Here is a 19,429-nt window from a genome sequence, read left to right on the forward strand (position 1 = left end):
TTCGCTACCATTTTTGTCTCCGACTGTAATAGAGGACTCGGCCCAATTGCCAGTTATGGTTTGACAAATTGGCTCGAACAACCCATGCATTGAAAACACATGTTGCTCTTCGGGGGCAAATCCGTGGCAGGCTCACTGCGGTTTGTTCACTGAAGGGTCCTAGTTGCAAAAGACGCACACGACTTTTCGAAAGAGTCGGAAGTTCCCCGCTTGGGCGATTTGTCTACTTTGCGTCCCTGAGGGGAAGGAATCCCAGCAGAACTTCAAAATCAGCCGCTCTTCACAAATCCCTTTGAAAAAAAAACATCTTAGAGGAAACTGTTCAAGCGCGCACTTACGCTATGTGTAAGAATTTCTGCCTTTCTGTTTATCATGGTGTGGTGGGTGGGTGTGTATAAGCAAGATTTTTTTTTATCTTGCTGTGTCTAAAATAAGAGCTGATTTATGTCTTCCCCGTTAACGCCATGTGACACTGCATAGAAAATAGGACCGTGTTACGACGAGATGAATTACGCTTCAACAAAATCTCCGGGATGGCCATCACGCCCAAGTGAAACGGAGACGTGCTCGCTAGCATGCAGGATGCGCAGCGCTCATGAACACCTCCAATGACATAGCCCAGGTGGGATCATATTTTCCTTTAAAAGCAATTACAAAGACATCTGATAAATTCTTTGGCAGCCTGCCTCTGATTGTCTTTTGTCTTACTGTCCAGTCAGCTTCACAAATATTGGGACGTGGTCACAATGATCTTTTTGGCTCTACGCGCAAATGTTTCGACTGCAGACTTTCAGTTTTCATTTGCGGCTCTTTACGTCCAGCAATCATAACAGTTTTTATTATGTGCCTCCCAGTTTTTTAGGGACCAAAAGCAATGGGACAAATGACCAATCAAATCAAATGTTCACATTTGCCTACTTGATTGCAGTCAATTACTGCCTGAGGTTTGGAATGCATAGACATCAGCAGACGCTGGATTTCATCCCCGGTGACGCTCTTCTAGGATGATACCGCAACTGCTTGGGGTCTTCACTTTTATCTTCAGCAACTGAAATGCATGCTCAATTGTATTCAGGTCAGGTGTTTGACTTGCATAACATTCCACTTCTTTGCGTTCAAAATTCTCTGGTTGCTTTCGCAGTGTGCTTCTACTGTGCAGTGTGCGGCTTTTGTCAGAACTCACGTCATCGGGAAAATACAAGGAAATCGCCTCCATTGGCCGTCATAGATGTCCACATGCTGAGTTGGCTGTTGTGCACTCTGGCTGCGAACTGGTTAACCGTTAGCCAGTCTGCATACGAATGTGCTTATTACGTGCTGATTTTATTACCATTTGTTCCGTAAAGCGATGGAAATTGCACCGCCGGCTGTGTGTATCCTTGACCACTTGTAAGGGCATTACAATAAGTTCTAATTAGCGTTGGTTGTGACAAAAAAAACGTTTTGCTTCCACTCTTCATTGAATTGTGTTGTTCGATTGTTCTAGCCTTTATGTAACATGGGCCAAGATTTTTCACTCAGCATTGCAAGAATGCAAATGTGGTGTTTCAATTGTGTGTAGTAAAGTTATTGATAACAAAGGTCTGACGTGTCCACATTCATAAGGCCGGCCGGAATACATTATCAAGCTTGACTGCAACTCCAAAGATAGACGGGGGGAAAAAAAAAAAAAAAGACAATCTTTAATGACAACCGAGTTGTGTAAGTCCTCCGATTCATCGTTTAATAAGAGCTCAGGCACAGATAAAGTCAGCCTTCCCGCAACCTGTCATGTTTCGTCAGCGTTGGAATTTCTTCTCTATTAGGAAACCTCCTCCGACTTAAAGGTCCTCCAACGCAGTGTTATTTAGCAAAGAGCAGTGCTGTGACATTCACGTCTCCCAGTGGAAATACTGCCTGTGCCTTTTTTTTCCCCCTCCGCAGTTTATTTGTTTATTGCTGCCTTGCGTGTCCATACAAAACCTTCTCACACCCCGTAAATGAAACTTTACAAGATTTCTTGGCATGCTTAAGTGTTTGGTGTTGACTAATGACACGTTCGTTTTCAAGTGCGATCTTTGCTGTCTGCACTAGCGTGGGACGCTCTAATTCAAATACTTGTGTGCAAAGGTCATTTTCAGTCGGTTTGATGTACAGTTGACGGTCTCGTCATTACTTGACTGGAAGCATCTCGGGAGTTGGACCGTTTTGCAATCATATTTTTGTCAGGCAAGGAAGGACATCCTTCAGGAGCCAGTCTCCACCATATCCGAAAATATATATCATGATTTAAAAACAACAAATACAAATCTTGAAAAACAACAGAAAAAATGTTGGGGTTTTTTTCATTAAAATGACTTGAATTGAAATGAATTGAATTCATAGTCAAATGTGATTCAATTTGACTTGTTACTTCAGCTGCCTATATACTGTACATACAGTACAAGTAATAGGCTCTTTGCATATTGCATATAATGCTGTGATGTCATAGCCGTACAGAATTTTTCAAAATCAGAAAAGGCTGAGCCATGTTTCGGCAAAGCGGGAGATTAAATGCAAAGAGCCCATTCACATGACTAAGATCACATACCAGTTTGAAGTGAATGAAGTCATTTTTGATTAGGTTTGAGTTAAATCAGGATTTTCTTTCCCTGACCAGTAGCTTAACATTGTGACATCATGCTGCACAATTCAATCGCTTGAATAATCCTGACTATCATCCATCCATCCATCTCGTCATGCAGTAATTACCAAAAAAAAAAACCCCAAAAAACCCAGGTCAAATCAAGAAGCCTGCGTAATCATCAATAAGTTGGCACATTGGTAGTTGCTTGTTTTGGGTACAATTATTTGCTTCTGGGCAAAATAGTATCACATTGCCCAAGGCTTTGTGTCCGTTGCTCTTACAATCTCAATTTTCTGTCCTCTCGTCCGCTTGCAGCACAACGGACAGGCTTTCATGATTTATGAGGCTAATGTTTGATTGCTCAATGGCAGAGATGAATGTTGTCATTGTTCTTTAGCTGATGAGCTGGCCTTTGCAGCACGAGTGTGCTTGTCATCCTTTTCTAAATGCGTGCCCCTGATCCGATCCTTACTTCGACACAACCTTCCTATGGAAGCCGTCTCATGTTTGAAGGATACTGAACCTTCATCCACCTTGCAATCAAGGGATGATTGAAACACAGTTTTCAATATGACCGACTGCGCATTATGCAACAGGACATGCTGAGGTTTGATCATACAGTGAAGGCAATACAAAAATGGCTGCTAAAATTGATGTTAATGGCGGTCTGTTTATATTCTGGCATTAGCATTCATTTGCATGTAGTTGTTAATTTTGTTGGGTATGTGGAATTTAATGATTTGTGTCAACAAAAACAGTAACCCTCAGTGCTCGCAATTAATTCTGACCCAATTAGTTTACAGCATCTTGTGGCCTTGTCCCTGAAATCAAAACAGAAAGTGAATAGGAAAAGAAAAGTTTGGGACAGGACCAATACAAAGAAAAATATTTTTGTCAATGTTGTGTGATGATACATACAGAAAACACATCAGACAGAGCCTTCCGCCGGATGCTCCCCCAAGTGAAAAATAAATAAATACTGGTAGGTGTTTTTTTCCAACGGGGGGGGGGGTGTGTGATTTAAATATAAAACCTATATTAATTAAAAAAAAGAAGAGCAGAACTTGATTTTTAGTAACAATAAAGCTAATTTCAAAACTTGCAAAATAAAAAAAAATACAACATACCGGTAATACTTAGGTTGGGACCTTTTCAAAATTCTATTGTTGTCGAACCCAGTAAGTGTCCTGTACATATGCCGTATTTTTATGTCGATGCCTGGAATTTATTTTTCAAATCAGTGGCTGAGACTCACCACTCGTGAAATGTTATGTACGGCAGAAGCACTTGCACAGTTCCGTCCATCCCGCCCCAATTGATTGGCGCCTTTTGTAATGGAAAAGCAATGAAGGCCGGCTCAGGCCCAGCGAGGCTGTGGCCGTGCGGGGCCTGAGCCCGTTGTGGAACCTGTAATGGAAAAGCGGCTCATATGGAGAGAAGAAAACCAACCGGGTCCCACATGAGCAAGCACTGAGGATGAAAGCTTGAACTCTGCGGGGCGACCGTCTGTCTCAGAGCGAAGGGACGGGGAAAACCGCGGCTGAGCCACTGCACGAGCGATGAGAGACCAACAGACACAACAACAGCCTTATAAACAACAGTTGTAGTCCTGAAAGGAGTGAGCGTCCCGTGGTTGTCCAAAGTAACACCCAGCTACAACTTGCATAGCCCTGCTTTTGCAATTGTTGGAATAGAGCCCAAAGACTGGATTCAAACAACACATCTACTTGGTATCTGTCAAGACGTTCTGGCTGGCTTGTGGCCTAACAGGAGCAAATGAGCTCTCTGCTTGTGTCTGGAGGGAGTTTTGACAAATAACACAACCTGACACAAATGAATTACACACCGCTGTACTTGTTGCTATGTTATGCGTGTTTTCCTACTAGTTGTTACATTTCACTTGCAAAATATCCAAACAATATTGTTTGTTTTGGTATGTCACGGTAAAAATGAAAAAAACGATTGTTAATTTGAGCTGTAAAGTGTTTGTAGCCAACCGAAGACGAGGTCGATGATGAAATAAATACCTTACAGATTAAGCGACTAAAGTGAACGGAAAGATTACTACTGACATTAGGCTTAGATAAGAGTTATCTGCATCAATTAGGTTGATTGCTTTTTTCCGTTTTGCAATTACTTTGACCAGCTGTGCGCCACATGTCGGAAATACAATTGGAAGGAAGCGAGCAACTGTGTGAGACCAGGTGGGCGAAACGACGCCATTACAATGCCGAACATGGTGTTCTAGCTTTGTCGCTTCCCAAACTTGACATTTGGACTAACTTCGCAGTCGCAGGGGTGAATCTGGAAATCAGGATGCCATTTTCTCTCCATCCTCTTGCTGATTAGGCAGCGCAATAAATCTCACACCTGCCGGTGGCAGTGGGACAGCTGTGAATACACTCGTGATGCCTTAATAAACGGAGACTTTATTACTCAAAAGTGCGTTTAGAATCTTGGCTCATACATGGCTCCCATTTCTTTTCTTGTCATTGGAGAACGAATGATACGTCGGCCTCACTGGAAAACCGCTCAAGCAAATGATGTCCACTGAGTTATTTAGCCCTTTTAGTGCTTCTATTTAAAGCCATGCTGGCCAGTTGGAGTTGGTTGTTTGTGCAGTCAGTTTTCAATATACCACATAGGGAAGAAATGATTTACACTTGGTAACTAGTCCAAAATTGTATGTACACTGAGGCAACTTTGGATCCGACTTAAGAGTTGGAGGTATGCGCTTTCGTTAGGCCAATTGTTTGTCTTTTCTTTGATTTGTACGCAAAAATTTGAGCTATGAGCGCAGTATGGTCGAATCGGCAGCAATTTGCCGCCTAGTAAACTGTCAAAGTAAACCTAAAACAAAGAGTGACTCATTGTTTATTGAAAACAACGGCATAGCTTTGCTTTACAAAGCTCGCTATCTTAATCCTAACAAGCAATGCCGACACTGTAGATGGGCTAATGAATAACATTTTGTGGTTTGCAAACCCTTTAGCCAACGGGTATTTGAACACAAACGGATGAATTACACTTCTATCTCAACTGTGCTTGCTAATAGTTATTTGTTTATATATTTAAACATAACATCATCATATATTCCATTTGTTTTAAAGCCTTTCGTGCTTGCCCCACATTATAGTCATATTTAACCCAGCAAGGATAAGCGGTTCAGAAAATGGACGGAAGGATTAACAGACCTTGGCTGTTCTTTCCGGATGTACAAGTAGCTGCTTCTGCACTGGCGTATTCTCTGGGGGCTTCGATCTTTCTATATTCCAGACTTGTCCAAACGGACTTGCACTCACCTGTCTTTGTTCTTCCATTATTGGCATTACTTTAAAAGAAAAAAACAAAGCGCAGTTCCTTTTTAATCCGATGGATTGTGTTTCAATGAAATTAGCACTGGATAGGGTGTCACTCTTGTCCTGCCATTTTTGCAGTTACTCCAATTGCCTCAAGGACACGCTTTATTGTTTGTCCACGTGTCACAAGTGATAGCTCACGCACGCTTCAGTGGGCTCTAAAAGCACTTGAACGAATGATGCATTTAGCATCGCATGGTGGAATTTTCGGCCGTAATAACGCAACGGCTTTAAACATTCATAAACTGTACATTGCACGTGCCCTTTCTCAGCAAATGCCGCCTTGTAATTTACAACACATTGGCTACAGGTATGGGAGGTGGACTTAGGTTTGCATTAGCCACAGGATATTTGTTTTTCTGCAATATTTTGACACCAGAATAATGGATAATACAAAGTGCAGGGATTGCGTTTTATTAGCCCTAACAGCACAATTGTCTGAGGCATTTTTGAAGGTTTTGGAAAAGCAAGAGAAAGTCAACAAACAAGAAATTTCCAAGTGTGCAATATTTACAAGCAGATTGGTATTTTTTTTTACAGATAATGTGACAGTGTGTTAAAGGCACAAAATCAAGGCAGCGCATGGAAGTTTTAAGAAGACAAAAAAAAAAACAGCTTGCTTGGGTTTTGAAGTGTCTGTCATCATCAGACATCAGATCTTTATATTTTCATTTCCAACTAAATGACAGCCCATATGGCAAACTAACGCATGGCAGTGGGAACAAATGAAAAGCTGGCAAAGAACAAAACCACATTCTGACTTGTTTTCATGCATCAGGGCGTTCAGACACTGGGGGATGCAATATTTGGGGAGAGCGAATCAAAAATAAATGTTCACCAGGATGGTTGATTGTCTTTTTTGGGGGGAAGGGCATACCATGCTATAATACAGTAATTCTTTCTCACTGGACTATTAAGTGTGTGGTGTGCTGTGTTGGTTATTACTACTAAATGAAATCCCACCAAAAAATTGTTCATCTTGACATGTACACCAGGCATCAGCTACAAAATTTCATGCGTATTTGTCAGCGCGAGTTGATTTCGGCCCCATTTGCGCAGCTGGACAAGCGGAAAAGCAACATTGATGTTGAGCCTTGATTAACCCTCCGGCTTGAGTACACAGTATAGATTATGAGTCACAAGCACTCATTAGAGAAGGAAACAGAGCGGCTACATTATGAGGTCACTGGCATTTGATTGCTCACATCACATACATTGTGAGTTACCTCGGTCACCTTGGGCAACACTGTATGGATTGACGAAAGGGCGAACTCCCCCCACCCCCTCAAAAAAAAAAGGAAAAGCAAAGAAATAGCTTTGGTCTTAAAAAATACATACGTGAATACAACACATGGCACCCCTTAACAATCTTGGGAGGTCCAACACAAAAACTGTAAGGAAATAAATCTCATCAAATTATCCTTGTCACACCACAGGATATTCGGTCAGGATTATACTAACAACGATTAAAAAAAAAACAAAAAAAAAAATGAAGCACTGATCTTTCAAGACCCACAGTATATTGTGTTCGGTAACAACATAAGCATCAAACCCAACAAGAGAGTAAAATTGCTTCTTTCATCAGAAAGAAGGGTTGGTTGGTTTCACCAAAAACACCGGGTTCTGACCAAAAAGCGGAGAAAACAAGATTTTGTTAAAAGGAACATGTCAAGCAGAAGAGAGATTTTAGATACGAATATTTTGTTATTTTTTTTGCTCTTGTGACACTTTAAACACCAAAACAAGACCGAGAAAGGGATTTGGACGGCAAAATAATCTTTTATTTCAAATCAGTCATCCTTTCTCACACACACTTATGACTAACTGCCGTGACACATCCTCTATTTATGCCATACGTACACATTTTCTGTTCTGTTGTGTGAGGTGCCTAAACCTTTCCAACTTCCGTGTTGGCATTTCCCTCCCTCATAATCAACATGCCACTCCGGAATTCACTGCCCAACTGAATCTTCCAACTCAAAAGCTGTGCTGATGTCACATCGAAAGCGATACAAATGTGCAATCTACTCTGGTCTGTTTGCCAACAGAGTGGTTCACAAATCACCTGGGAATGGTGCTCTCCCATTCTAACGAATTGAAAGACGTCAAAGATGATTATATAGTTCGTGGCGGTAACCGTTTGGATTCCAGTTGCCCGATTTAAACGTGCACAGCAGTGAATATGTTACCGTAAATGGAGGCCCTATTGAACTGTTAAGTCTTATGGGTGAGAAACCAAAATGTGTTCCAGTTTAACATTTTTACAGCGCAGCAGTTGGGTTCAATTAGCCAACATCCTTTGTAACCTGAAGGGTTTAGCCCTCGCTCTTCCTGCGCTGGTATCAAGATATAAACTATATATAGTATATAACAAAAAAAAATGGCCCAAGGGTGGAATTAAATATAAAAAGGACCCAGCGCGTTTCAAATTTGCATTGCGAGAGTTATAATGTTAACCAGGAACAAAGATGATTTCCTGTTCACACACGTTTGAATCATGGCACGCTGTTTAACCTGCCAAGCACTAAGTGGTTGGTCTTGGCCTCTGCTGCCACAGGCAGATGGTCTGATGATTTGTACAACGGCGATGGAAATAAATCACAATAAAAAGGGTGTTCATACCCAACCCATGCTATTTCAGCCACAACATTACTGGCACAACGGTAAGTCAAACACGTCGTGCATCCTGCTTTCCCGGGACCGCCGCAGAAGGGACATTTTGATATAGTAAGTGCGTGCGAAACAGAAACTTCAAACTTGAAAAGTCACTTATATGGAAAGACCGCAACCTCTCTTTTGGAAATCACGGGCTTTAACCAACTTAAAAACGAATTCCTAAATACTGTTGACTGCATTGTGCGGAACAGGTGAGATAGCGCTGAACGTTTGTTTTGACTTTAATTATTATGACCATTATTATAGACCGGTCAGAGGAAGCTCACAGAACAGTATCAGCCATGAGGGGACAGTTTGGGAGCGCTGTGCAGTCGTGTGTGACTAATGATGCTTGCGTAATGCTTTAAAACGCCGTAGAACTAATAAGACTACGGGGGGTCCTCGGCTTGATGACGGCCCCCACATCCACACAGTTTTCAATGTCACAAACGGCGCACCATCAACTTTTATTGTGGCATAAGAATGGCATCAGTCTTTGATTTTTCATGACTGAATGAATGAATGAATGAAATGAATGAGCTCGTTCACTTGAACAAATGTGGGGGTTCATCCTTGGAAAGCCACATTTGAGAGCTGATTGCGTCACGGCGAGCGCGCCTCATTTGGTAACGTCAAATACGGCCTTCTTGCAGCTACATTTTGGAGAACACAACATAGCTTTTCGCAACTACGCCGGAATGAGTTGTTGCTTCACCGGGTGAGGTCAAGGTCACCATTGTAAAAGCGACGCTCTGTCCCAACTGGTCTTTTACCTGCTGAAATAAAGATGTAATCATGATGATAATAATTAAAATGTCACTACAGTGGAACCTCAACTCTTGAACACCGTGAATAATGTATAATTTCTAGTTCGGTCAAGGTTTTTGGCATAATAATCGATGTCCTTTCAAACTACTGTCACAGTATAAATAACAAATTGCTTGCTAAAAACTGTGTTCTCCCTTCATGCCTGTAGATTCATCCAGGTCATGGCAATCTGTAAGTTCAATCGCTAGTCTCTTTTCAACTGAGTGCACAACTAAGTAATGCAGAGGCTAGTTATTCCAATTAAGATACATATGCTCTGATAGATGACGCAATGAGGGTAAACCACTCATCTTCATTCTGCGCTTTCTCAGAATACTGTGCATTGTGCCAAAGCGCTGTGTGGAATCGAGTAATGAAGTAAATGGGCATGGAGCTGAGATGACCATCGGCTGCGCTAACTAGGGCCCAGCCTATATGGATTTTTTGGGAGGCGGATTCCAATATTTGGCAGAATAAAATTCTGATAACTGATTAAACGGCTGATTAATTTAAAAAGTATATAATGAATACAATTTATTTTCTGCTCCCTTGACACTTTCAACTAAAAAGATATGAATTACAGGCAGAACATTTGACTATATAATACTTTGCCTTTTAGCATTTCGTTAACTTTATAACAGAGAGAAAAAACATCAGATTATTTGCCGATTATTTTGCGGGGCAATGTTTGAATGTCATTTTGTTTGTCTTACGATCTTTTTTTTTTCATACAAAAAAAAAAGGGGCAGATATTTGCTAATTTGAAAAGAGCTAACATCTGCCCTGGCTCGTAGTTATTACTGTATGTTTTTATAAAGTACAATGCTGTAGAGTGACATTTTTGTCATGTGTTTGTGTTTTATGGGGGCCACAACAACCAACAACAGATCCTTATCCTTTCAGTAATCAGACAGATAAGGGCGGGGAAAAAAGCAAGGTAAGATTATAACCTGTGAATGTTGGTCACCCACGGGGTGCGCCAACGGCACTGCCTGGTAATGAATAATGTAGAAACACATCTACAAAAATAGATGTGCACTGTCAGAGGGGATCAAGAGGGGAGCAGTGGAAAAATGATCCAGAAGCAACCCAAAAAAAAATAAATTATACATTCACAAAGGATGTGCTAATCAGAATTATTTAGATTTAATGAGCGATTTACGCCTGAAGATATTTTGCGCGGCATTATCCTTGCAAGTCATTTCCTAACAGCAACCGTTGCCGGGTTTTCCTGAGCCTTTTTCTCCGCTCTTTCTTCCCTTCTCATTTGATGTTTTTTCGGCTAATCCTCCCTGGGCTGTTGACCTCACAGAGACAGAGGACACACTTAACCATTCAGCCGCAGATACTCATTCACAAAGCAGAGAAAGCGTCCCCTTGTTCACTCAGCATAAGTGCGCGTGTATTCGTGTTTGTGTATAATTTGCAGCATGATATTAGAGTTGCCAGCTGCAAAGACAAGATTATTGTAAAGTGTTTTGCTTCACTCACACATCATTTGACAATGAATGGGAGCCCGAGTCATTCAGAAAATAGTCGGTGGTTTAAAAGAACAATGTTACACTCAGTTAATAGAAAATATGCCTCAAAAACTCAAAGACGAGTTTCCCCTGTTGCCAGCTGTTTTAGCGCGGGGGTGTCAAACTCCAGTCCTCGGGGGCCGCCCTCCTGCATGTCTTGGAGGTTTCCTCGTCCCAACACACCTGATTCAAACGATCGGGATCAAGATATAGGCTCCTGCAGAACTTGCTGATGAGCTGATCATTTGAAACAGATGTGTTGCAGCAGGAAGAGATGGGAAAACAGGCAGGACAGCGGCCATCGAGGACCGGAGTTGGACACCCCTGTTTTAGAGCATTTTCACATATCTTTCACAAAGATATTGTTCTATCACAACATAAGGATCAAATCAAGCAGCAGAAAAACATGGGCTTGTTTCACCGAAAACACCTGATTCGGACTAAAAACTCGACTAATAATACTCGCGAGTGTGAGGCGCATAAACTAGTCCGACTTCCAAGAGTTGTGTAAACGCTTGGACTCCAGTTGACCAATATTGACGTACACGTTATTTTCAAAGCCGATTTCCCCATGAAGCCAGCTGATTTCGAGCATTTTGACTGATATTTGAAGACTCACAGATTGTGGTCTGGGACATCACAAGCACCGAACCTACCAAAAGAAAGCGTACGCTAGACCCTCCACCGGTAGCTTCTTCAGTTCTGTAGTAATCAGCAGTAAAACCCCAGGCTCTGACCAAAAATCGGAAAAATCATGCTTATTGCAAAAAAATTATATATTTGTTTTTTTTTGTGACACGACAAACCATAAAACAACAAAATCAAGACTGAGAAAGGGCAAAATAATTATTTACAGATGTACAACGATGAAGCGTACGGTGAGCGACGCTGACTCACCGCATGGCGAATTCTTCATGCACCAAAGACCAGAGGATAATCGGTCAGGTTAACAACTGTTCAATAATTGGACCCTTACTGGTTTTGGTGAGGGGGAAAAGGGGCTCGAAATGGGTCAGATATGTATAATGTGCACGAGGACGGGGTGGGGGCCGGATGCAATGTCTTGAGTGACTCGATTTTCTAGTCTGACTTGACATTTGACTTGCATTAAGCCATCAGGCAAGCCCGTCGTTGATCCCCACTGGATGGCACGTCTGCATGTATGTGTGTGCGTTCTTTACAGCCTGACTCATGTCACATTCGGTTATATTATTTCGACATTAACATGTGATGGAGGGAATTATTTATGTCACCGCTCCCCCTGTGGCAACGAACAATTAGCCACTGGTTTCTCTTTCATGTTACGATACACCTCCAGGTGTTATTCTATGTGCTTTTCAAGAACAAATGATGTGTTATTACAGTTGTGACAGTTGTTTAATTGCTCTGGTGTTAGCCTCGTGGGTGAGTGATGGGAGACTAAAGTGCAAATTCCGGTTAGGAACAGAACTCGTAAATGGAGGACAGTGTACTTCTTCTATGCTTCGTGGTGCCGTTTTTCTTTATAGCAATACATTGTGAATGATGTCGTATTTATGTTGTAGTTATTTTTGCAATTAAATTTCATTGCCGCTGCATTTTCTTTAGTGCTCGCAGCCAAACTGAAAGTGAATCCTGTGTTGCTCTCGGCGGAGGTTTGGCTGACGTGCTTCTTTTTGCTACGCTGCGTGTGCAGTGCGCACAGAGGGGCCGTGCAAAGCTGTCAACACGGAGGCATAACCTATTTATGTCGTCTGGAATTTTGTTTTTTTCCCCAAGCCCTATTTCAATGGAACTCTGCCGCCTTGACAGGGCAAGTTTTGATTGTGTTGCGTTCATGTCACAATTTGACTCGAGGGTGGTTTTGATCAAATGTCGAATTCATTCAAAAGATGGACGGCTGTTATATTTCAAAGTCAAATTTACAAGCTTCGACTTTGGGTAGGTGCGTAGCTGCATTGGTTTTTGGAAAGGCTGCTAATTCCTTCAAGATACCTTGGGAGTGAGAGTGAGTCATTCCCGCACTTCCCTTCTGCTGCTTCCCCACTATGTGACTCCCATTCTAATCCCTGACTTCTTTTTTTTTCTTTCGTTCCAGAAGCGAACGCAAACAACTCCCATAGCCAACGGCTGTGGTGCCATCTGCCTAATTTCTCCATCTTATGCTGGAATCAAACACAAGAGCATCATTTGACCTATGGCTTGCACCTGTTCCTGCTCATTTGCTAACACATTCAGACAATATAAGAAAGTGCGGTTGTTCATTTAATATCCTTGGTCTTTTAGATATTTTGGGCGATTGCTGATGAAAATTAGGTTGAAATGCTGCTGTACGATTGACAAATCGAAGCACATTCAGTAATTGGTGAAAATGAAACGACCACATTTGTCTGCTAACGCTGTCATTAATCGTCTGCTTTTTTGCTCTCCCTCGACAACGCATTTGATATCTGAATATCATTTATTGTTTCAAGAAGGTCACAGGAGATGCAGGCGGGTGTTCGATATCCGCTGTAGCCAGCGTGCAATGAGATACCATAAACACCGCAGACAATATCGATCTATTTGAAATAGCTTGGCAAAACCTCCATGCTTATCCAACGCATCTGCATGTGATTTGTCTTGCTAAACGTTGCTTATCTTGGCCACTCATCTTGCAGTAATCTTCAGTGACACATCCTGACAGTGGAGGTCTTGGAATACTTTAGCACAGGTCTGTGTATGTTTAACTTTTTATTTCAATGTGTAAATCCTGTTGCAATCAACGGGATCTGTGTTGCGATTGCTGCTGTTGTGACAATCGCCGTTGATCGGAATTTCAATTCGAAGAACGCACTGAGGGGCGTCACACTAATATTTAATCAGGCAGTCTCGTTTGCCAACACGTTGTTTCTGCATTTGATATATGACAAGTATTTTTGTCATGGCGTTGCGCGCTGGCATTATTCAAGAAGATCTCCGACCTTTGGAAACTATGGACAGTTCAAGGCTGAACCAAAACCAGCCTTTTACAATGTGAATCCAGTGAATCCTGGTGATTTTGTATCCACTACAGAAGAAACCTCGATTAATTCTGTAGGAAAACCGCTCAGTCACTATACAAGGGGTCCTCATTTTATGACGGAATTTGTAACTCGTAGACTGGCGGCTGTATGAGGCAATACCTCGAATACGATATCACATTTACAAGAGTGTCACCCTTCACTCTTTGACAAATTCAAAGTACAACCCTGTCATGAAATGAACATTGGCAACCAACCATGAGAGTTAGCGTTTCTCTAATTGGTAAATTAATACTATCAACTCACTACTGAGAAAGATAACTAGCTAACTAGCGTGGTTAACATCAGCTCTTAGCATAACGTCAGAATCTGAATCCTCTTTAGCGCGTCAACCCCACATCCCACTCCCCAGGCATGACTAATCGATTTACGCTCACTCCAACTAAAGTAACTGTTGGATTAAGCGTGGGTTGATTAGTCATGCCTGGAGAGTCAGGCGCAAGGTTGATGTAATAGAAAGAGTACGGTTGTTGTGTTACTGTCTTGGAGGCTACATTTGTTTAGCAACGGAGCTAACGTAATACCCCACATGTCAAAATAACGACATTAACAATAGAGGGTTATATTGTACAGTCGATGTTTTTATATTACACTACACTAGATATAATGTCGTACAGCTTTGCACTGAAACAAGCCCTGATAATTAAAGAGCCCCCCTCGGGCTGGTACAGGTAAGATGGGTGCACGACTACCTTTTTTCATACCCTGATGCGCCCATCAATCTGGAGTAGGGCGAATCGGGACTTGTCAGGGCACGTGGCCCTTTTCCCAGTGCTCAGGACTCCAATCTCTGCTCCCTAACAATTGACGGTCTCTCAGTCCCAGTTAGCCTCAAATAACAAGTGTTTTTCTCAAGGCTACACAGCTGCCGCCGATTGTGCTGTGCTCTTGTTTTCACTATTAAACACAGCAATGCCTTTTACTCTTCATCTGTTATTGTTTAATTCACTAAGCATCCAAGAAACACTTTTTATTGGATGATAGTTCACTGCCATCCTAACGGTCTTTTTGTTGAAAAAAAAAAAAAAAAGTTCCAACCTCAAACATCCCCTCTGGTGACTGTCAGATGTCCAAGTGAACTTTTCTGACTCTGTGAAAACATTAATTGCGCAAGATTGAAGGCTTAAATTAGCTCCGGGTACTTTCCATTAACATAAGGTGGGCCTTATAAGCTGCGCTTTCCTCACGGTTTCAGAAGCTGTCTAAGCTCATTAAGGGAATCTGCAACCTTTGCTACCTCACTGATCTTCGCTCGCCGTTTGTTATGACTGACATCTGTTTTAGTTTGTAGTGCGCGACGGCAGTGTTGGTTGCTAAGACTGCGGCCTTTGTCCAAAAACAATGAATCGGTGAGCCGTGTTCGGTAAGAGTTGTAGTTGCTGGAACATATGCAGCAGACTTAGCATTTCAGTAATAATGACTGTCAGGATAAATCACATAATGTAAATTCCTTGCTAGCGCTCAGAGGCATTTCAGGGCTAGGTCAGGTCATCACACTCCATTTCTGCAAATTTGTGCTCTCTAATGCAACACTATAATGCGATTCCACTTGTGTGGCAAGGCGGGAGCAGACGTCGCGCAATCCCCAAAGCAAATCGCGGAGGTTGTTGAAAGTTGTTAGACTCAAATTGACTAATCCGGCCGGCACTGCGAAAAAAGCCGCAATATTCCTTCTCCAGTGTAGCCTTCTCAGTTGTATTGCATCCTCACTAAACACTTGCTGAATTCCCTTGCAGATGACTCTCCCCTCTAAGTGTAGATGCTTCAGTTTCAGTGTTGTTGTGATCTGCTTTTAGCTCAGAGCTAGCGACACAACTCAAATTAAATGAAAGGAATATTAACAACAAAGGCCGATGCATAGTGTGTCAAGGACATCCCTCACTAATGTTTTGGACTCACTTCACTGCTTCAAGGCTTAAAACTGCAGCTTCACTTTAGCAATGCACCGAGTAGGTCTTCTCATACTTGTGAGTGTACTGATTAGCCAATTACAGATTATTGGAAAATGGTTCTGGGTTTTTAATTTAGTGAAGTAGAAATTGTAATTGCCTGATTAATTGAGTTTGACCGAGGTGAAATGTCCTCACAGAGCTGTAATGAAAGGGCTAAAACAGTGGCTGACGTGTAGAGCATTGCGGAAAGCTCTTCCAAAAATGTAACAAGTCAAATGTTAACTCATTCACTGCCGTATCGGTTTATATTTGTCAGATGGAATCCAACCGTTGACTGCCACAGATGTATATTTTTGTCGAGGCTGTTTCAAAGTGTCTTGTCTGTGAAAATTCTAGTTTACAAGCTAGCGTAATGACTAATAGATCCCTGTAGATTGCGGTGGTACATCGCACTGGATTGGAGATGCGCACAACTTTTAAGTCGAAGGAAACGATTAGGAAGTGAATCTCAGCTTGCCTATTCCTTTTGTCTGTTATCATCTGTCTCGTCTCAGTTAAACTAATGAGAGAAAATTGTTGTATTTATGTGATTGTTTCATTATAATACCCTGTATTTTAACCCTTACTTCCTGAAAGGAACACAAAGGGGCTACTTGGACTACTTTGTTTTGAATTTGAAACTGGGTTAACTGTGTATCATGTTGTATGGGAACGAAATCTACTGTAAATGGATGCGAACTTTAAAGGAGACTCCATATGGTGGCCGAGAGTGGTGTAAGGCACCTCTGTGGATGTCATGAATATAGATGAAGACACTGGCGACAGGTAGGCAGCAAGATACAGAAGAAGGAGCGTCTCTCTTTCACACCCACTTGTCCATATGGCCACCAGGTGGATGGTGCTTGACTGTGTCGTCTACTTTTCATACCAGTCACCCAAGCGCTAGACATCTATCAAAAATGTAAATCGCTTCATTAGATATGTTGGATGATGTTCTGAACACATGATCTTCCAAAGTTGAAAGCAGCGTTTGGTTACCGAGCAAAGCAATACTCAGTCTTTGTGATTGCACGATGGACTCGTCGTTTACTGCCCGTCTGTCTGCGGAGCTCAGCTGTGTTTTGCGGTGCAGTTGCACTTGATATTAGCATAGAAGGGAAGCTGCCCGTGCCCGTGGGGGCGGGGCAGCAGTTTGGCCAGCACTAATGATAGCTCGTGCTGGTTCTAGGCTTTGTTCTGCTTTGGGTCATTTTTGCAAAATCTCTCAAAATCCATATGGCATGTATGGGAAAGTAGCAGCATGGCAACAGTGCAGTCTACTAAACTGGTTGCGAATAATCAGCCAGACTCAAGCTAATTTAAGTAAGCAATCATACAGGAATTAATTTATCGATTGACTCTGTATTTTAGTCATTGTTTCTCTTTTTCTAATGATCTGTTGTTTTTGTTTTTTTACAGGTTGACTTCAAGGGATTGGAAAATCAAACTGCCGTCTCCCTGACTACACATCAGAAGGGTGAGTGAGTTAATAATGGCTGCGTCGCTGATTTCATTATTCAGCGCTTACACAATACGACTTACAAATGAAGCACGGGGATAATAATGAGCAGTTCAAATCATTTGCGCGACGACTTGAGATATCTTTGGGACTGTTGCCATGTATGAGAGGACAGAAATGACTAATGAGTAGCAAAACAAAATCTGTAAAACTGGAGCAGGCAGCAGGGGTTGTTTGTAGTTTTGTTGCAGATATATTATACATCTGTGTCTCCCCGTGGTAGCTCAACACCACATTGCTGAATGTCGTTAATCGCAACAATCGAGCAGAAAACCAGCCAGTGTTGCTCTTAGCAGTGAAATATTCCTAAGTTAAGTGGTCTTTTCCTCACCGAGGGTTTGTGATGTTATCCAGGTGCACGAAAGTGGAGTACACACAAATAATTGGGACGCATTTGAGCATTTTTCCTATCTTACAATCAAAGTTAACAAAGGCCTGATTGGATGCCTCCAAAAGATCCGGTGGTGTAGGGTATGTTGAGTAGAGATCGGTATGGTTTTTTTCAGGGTTAATACCGATTATTAGTAGTTAAGGAACTCGATAACATATTTGGAGCCGATATTCATTTTCAGTAATAAGGAAAATATTGGCGTCAAAATAATGAAAAAAATTAAAACCCTTTGTTTAAACGTCTTTAAGCATATGTTTATTGATCAATTTTTAAATTTGCATCATGTTGATTTTTAATTTTGTTATTATTATGCATTTTTGACAATACAGTAATCCCTCGCTACTTTGCGGTTCGCAGCCTCAGTGCATCGCGGGTTTTCAAAAAGTACTCATCAAAAACTACAAATGAAAAAATACAGCTATATCAGCAGCCATATTGCGGGAAGACAAAATGATAAATGAAAACTTAAACAATAGCTCCCTATAATTTTCTACAATAAAGTTCTCCAAAATTTAAAAATGACAGAAATGTTAAAATTTCACTCATCGTTGTTTTGATTTAAAACAAAAATAAAAAGTGCAGAGTGTTCCAAGGGTAAGAAGAATCCTTTATAAAGTTAACTGAAAATTTAAATAAATAGTTCCTTGAAGTGAACAGTTTTAAATTGGCTTATTATCGACCATCAGATTTTTAAAAAAAGGCAGATACCGGTATTCGTCCAAATGCTGAATATCTGCGCGGCTAATTGGCCCGGCCGATAATCGGCGTGGCCGATAATCGGTCTATCCCTTATGTTGAGAGTGAATTTTTCTCCCTGGTCAGAAAGTCGTAGATGTCAATGACCTCAGCGCAAAGTTCCACGACAAGATGGGAGACAGAAGTTACTCAAATAATACATCACATGTCACATGAACAGTAGAAACATTCCATTAGCAACATGTAAGACAAGACCTGTTTTTCTGGTCAAATCACTTCATATGTTGAAAATTGCTGCGTGTGTACGTTGCTTTACATCGATGTAAGCTATACACGACGTCAGTGGCGGAGCCAGAACATGGCTCCTGAATATTTATCTCACCGAGCACAATCCGACACATCGTATATTCAAATAAAATGACAAACTTATTAACTAATATGAAATTCAGATCTTCCTTAGACAACCACAATTATGCCATTCTTAAGATTCAACAAACACGGCTCCGGCCCTGCACGACGTACACCTGATGCCCAAGCCTCCATTTTGCTTATATTCCACATGCAAGCACCGTTGTCGCCTTCCTATGGACCACTCCAAGGGGTTCGCTTCATATCTCTGCTTCGTCAGGGTTATTTTTAGCAAGGCTGAAACATCAGGGGACCCCGGACTCCCTCATTCCTCCACGGCTTCTTGTCACTCTTTGCTTTGTTACCCCCCAAACTCCCAAACCCGTCACTCATGGCTAATTATGCACCGTGGGAATCCATTTATCCACTTAAGAGCATGTCGCCACTCTTTCCTCACTCTTGTGACTCATTTACTTAATTATTTGAGAAAGCCATTCGAGGACTATTTAAGTGCCCGCCCACCACATATGTTTTACAGACGAGGACCGTTCTTTCAC

At 41.7% G+C, this 19,429-nt stretch overlaps 1 protein-coding gene across 1 annotated transcript in view; it reads left to right on the forward strand.

Annotated features, from left to right (window-relative positions):
- adarb1b (adenosine deaminase RNA specific B1b) overlaps nucleotides 1-19,429 on the forward strand; it is a 91,956-nt gene that overhangs the window by 13,426 nt on the left and 59,101 nt on the right. Inside the window, exon 2 of the mRNA XM_086051888.1 lies at nucleotides 17,338-17,395. The gene's annotated coding sequence lies outside the window, so the exon portion shown is untranslated. The remainder of the gene's footprint in view (nucleotides 1-17,337; nucleotides 17,396-19,429) is intronic.

This window comes from Filicampus tigris, chromosome 14 (assembly GCF_054856515.1).
Source record: "Filicampus tigris isolate MCC_2025a chromosome 14, RoL_Ftig_1.0, whole genome shotgun sequence".
Classification (NCBI taxonomy): domain Eukaryota; kingdom Metazoa; phylum Chordata; class Actinopteri; order Syngnathiformes; family Syngnathidae; genus Filicampus; species Filicampus tigris.